Source organism: Etheostoma spectabile, unplaced genomic scaffold (assembly GCF_008692095.1).
Source record: "Etheostoma spectabile isolate EspeVRDwgs_2016 unplaced genomic scaffold, UIUC_Espe_1.0 scaffold00018698, whole genome shotgun sequence".
In the NCBI taxonomy this organism is placed as follows: Eukaryota; Metazoa; Chordata; class Actinopteri; order Perciformes; family Percidae; genus Etheostoma; species Etheostoma spectabile.
In genome coordinates, this window is record NW_022604408.1 from 11,123 (window position 1) to 15,121 (window position 3,999).

Below are 3,999 nucleotides of genomic sequence, written 5' to 3' on the forward strand. Positions count from 1 at the left end.
ATTAGAATCTCTCATAAGTCAGGCTTGACATCTATGCTTATTAATTTACAAATAAATACTTTCCTTTTTAAGTGGCTCTTTTGTCAGAACAATTTGGCACATCATTGGTGAGTATGAATGTTGTTGTATGGCCCCAATATTACCGTCACCAGTAAACATTTTGTGTCTTTTATGGCACCTTTGCTTACTAGTTTTGGTCTGTGCAATAATAGCTTCTCCTGGCTCCGATCCAACGTTCGCAGCATTTTGCAGATCCATAACTACAGCCACAGTGTTGACCTTCTATTAATGGAATAGTTTATCTTCAAGCAAAAATAATGGACCTATTCATCAGCGTCTTTTCATCATCCACAACCTGTACCCAAACAGCTCCATAGTAGGTCCACACACTCTCTGCACTACCTGAGCCAGTGTGAAGGGAATGCTAAATCTCCATTTCTCTGCCTGCTCAGATGAGTTCTTCTGGGTGGAATAAATCCCGCTAGCTCCCTGGTGGTCTGGGTGTTTCTTAGAATCCATTCCCTAGCTTGGGGACTAAATGGAATCCCTGTGAACCTGTACATCTCCTCTGCTTTCTGCATGGGTAGCGGGCAATATCCTCGTAACGCACCAACATGTACGTCTCCTCAGCCAGCGAGGTTGGCTCAGTCCGACCTCTGCAGACATCCTTATCTGGTCGCAGTTTCCTCTGAGCCTTTTCACTTCCTCGTCATCTTCGGGCACCTGCCGTCCTGCGCCCAGGCCTTCCACGTCTGGTACTTTGAAGAGAAAGCTACCATGCGTGATGCTAAGATGGCCCGTGGATCTCGGACGAGCTGGATCACTCTCACATCCAGGCGTGGATCCTCCAACAAAGGCTGCAATGTGTCCAGCTGGCCACACGACAGTCTTAATGGCATGGTGTTGCTTGGAAAGGCAGGATTCAGATGCAAGGGTCAAGTTCAGTGGCCCACAGCGACGAGTCTTACAGTGATACCTAAGACAAGAATTGTACAGTTTTTATAAGAAATAATAATTTTCATAGAGTTGCAAAGAGGGAAGAATTACTTCAGGCATCTAAGGTTCCTTAGAACAGCTGGAACAGTCAGGAGCAGTCCAAAGGTCATGGAGATAAAATCTTAAGGAATGAAGTCAACTATGACTTCTAAGGGGCATTTTGGTGAGCAAAATCTAATCACCAAACTTAACATTGTGTTGATTATAGGGCTGCAATTAATCATAAATAATAATAATTTCATTGTCAATTAACTTGATAATTATTTTCTGGATTTATTAATTACATTTTTATCTTTCCTAAATCCTAAGGTGATGTCTTGGTGTGAAGTCTCAAGAAAGATGTACATTAGAGCAGCTTATTTGAATTCTGAGTAAATATTTGATTATTTCATCAACTATGATAATGCTTTATTCCAATAGCAACTTTCACAGTGTTCTGAATGAGCTACAGCTCTGCAACTATAGCAACAGAGGTTTGTTATGTAGTATTTAGAGCAATTTACTGTACCAAACTCCAAGGAAAAATTGTCTTTTCATAAACTAAGTTCTCTGTTTCTATGTTGAAGAACACTGATCATTAAAAGAATTGGATAAGATGGGATCTTGCAGTGAAAAATACTGACCCTCCCTCTTTACAACTGTATCACAGTTCATTTTTGGTTCCTTATTCAGACTCACCAACATTGTAAGCTGTATAAATAACAGTGAGTATCTAGAGAAGTACAATACCTTTCAAAAACATCTTTGATTACAGGACTGCAGACATTTTCTCACAAGAGCGAATGACTAGACTCTCTGCGGAAAAGAGCTGGGGTGACGTGGTCCTGAGGAAGAGGAGAGATGAACTTCTCAAGGGAGAGAAATCACACAGGAAGAGTGCCTGGAGTACATCCCGGTAATTCCTGTCCAACACTGTCCCGTTGTTTGCCTCTGAGGCCATGGTCAGCATGCGCTCAACGTGCCATAAAGGCTCAAACAGGTAGAACATGTTCTCCCCGTCTGGTTAAAAAATTCACCCACAAATGAGGACCTGTTCGTGTGGTGGCCAAGAGTAATATGTGCTTACGGGCACTGCTGAAGCTGTACCTGCCTAAATCCTCTAGTTCTTCTTCTTCTTGCTCCTCTGAGTAATTCCTTTTTGTACCAAAGAGTTTAGAGAGCAGCATTTTGAGCATCGTCAAGGAGCCATTTTGTGTTGTTTGCTGTAATCCAGTGAAGTCTGTGGGGTCTGCTGTGGATCTGCCTCTGGATCAGCTTATCAGAGACCCTGATGAGATACAGCGGCATGATAAAAAAATACTCTTATATATACAGTGTATATATTACAGTATACATATATACAGTTAAATGAAGCAGTATAAACACCTAAGATGGGACTTATATTTTACATTTAGCTGACACGTTTACATGGAGCTACTGTATGTTTGAGCTACAACAACAAATACAGAGTATCACTGCCTTAGTCTGAATTCCTTAAAAGTAATAGTTTATATTATATGGAATAAAATGCATTTTTTGCTTTCTTGAGGATGGTTACATGAGAAGATGGACACCACTATCATGTCTGCGTGTTTTATACGAAGCTACAACCAGCAGTCGTTGGCTAAGCTAAGAATAAAGAAGACTGAAACAAGGGGGAGCAGTTAGCCTGGCACTGCCAAAGGTAATAAAATGAATGCTCACATCTAAGAAATAGTCTGGCACAAAACCCAGTAAAAAACACTTGTCTTTTATACATTTTGGCCCTTTTATGAATCAAACAAGAGAGTAGATGTAACATGTTAATCACTGAGCTTAAGAAGCACTAGTAGGCTAATTTATAAAGTTTGGACAGAGCTATCCAGCTGCTTTCCCTGTTTCCAACTGCTGTGTATACTGTCGCTTTATATTTAGGGTACACATTTAGTGGTATCGATTTTCTCATCTAACCCTTGGCAAGAAAGCAAATAAGTATGAAATAAGCATGTTACTATTACCTAAATGTTTTGCTTTAATGTGACAAGACATCCTCTAATCACTGCGATCCCTTCCACCCAATCTCTGCAGACCATTAACTTTATTAACATTTGCAAGGGCAATGTAGATACTGAGATAGACTCATTAGGCCTGATACAGGGCCCGGCACAGATGCATGATTTAAGAGTGGTACTTCTTAAATCCCAGAAGGTATTGTATGACTGCATCCAAGGAATACAGTTCCTATGACTTACTGCATTTTCTTAGCAAAGTCAAGTTAAAGACTGTTCTTTACCTTGATAGGATGTTGCTTTCCTTTTCAATGTGACCAGGGCCACAATACAGATGAAGACAATTGCATATTGGTCTTCATTCTTGAGTCCTGGCTTTGTAACTGGACGTCTAGAGCCTAGTCTGTGTGTTGGTCATAGCTTGTCATGCAGAGGCTAAAGCTTCATTCTGCAATAAGAAAGATACTTCAGTAAAGACAGAGTATGCAAAATAGATGTGATTCCTGGTTTATAATAACACTAAGTATATATTATAATCCTGGTGCAACATGGGTAAATACAGTATAAAGCTGAATAAGAAGACAGTAACAATCTATGTCCAACCTACCATGAAATCATACAACAGACATATTGGATTCCGCTGAAGACATAAATCAATCTTAGCTTTGAGAGACAACCCTGAATTCAGCCAGTGTTTTTTTAATATCAGTTGCATTGATCTGAAACCTGAGGAAGTTCAGCAGTTTGCTTTTTAAAAACATGTTCATATTTCTGGTGGTTCATTTCTTTGAACCACCAGAAAAAGTCACTCCTGCTTTTGGTTGGGCTGGCGTCGACAAAAAAGAAGAAGACGGATGAGAGGGAGGGAGTTAATGTAAACAGGGCTGGTTTTCACTAACAGGAAACAGTGAAAATCTTCCACATGGCAGGGGCACGGCACATTAGACTCCAGCACTGTGTGATTTCGACACCATCTTACAGGTAGATTCATGCGTGTTCATGTATCATTTCCGTGAATCAAGTTTTCCCACATTGG

The 3,999-nt window shown here is 40.4% G+C and overlaps 1 pseudogene; it reads right to left on the reverse strand.

Moving 5' to 3' along the window:
- Positions 1 to 330: 330 nt before the first annotated feature.
- Positions 331 to 3,366, reverse strand: LOC116681738 (carbohydrate sulfotransferase 3-like; annotated as a pseudogene).
- Between the last annotated feature and the right edge of the window lie 633 nt (positions 3,367 to 3,999).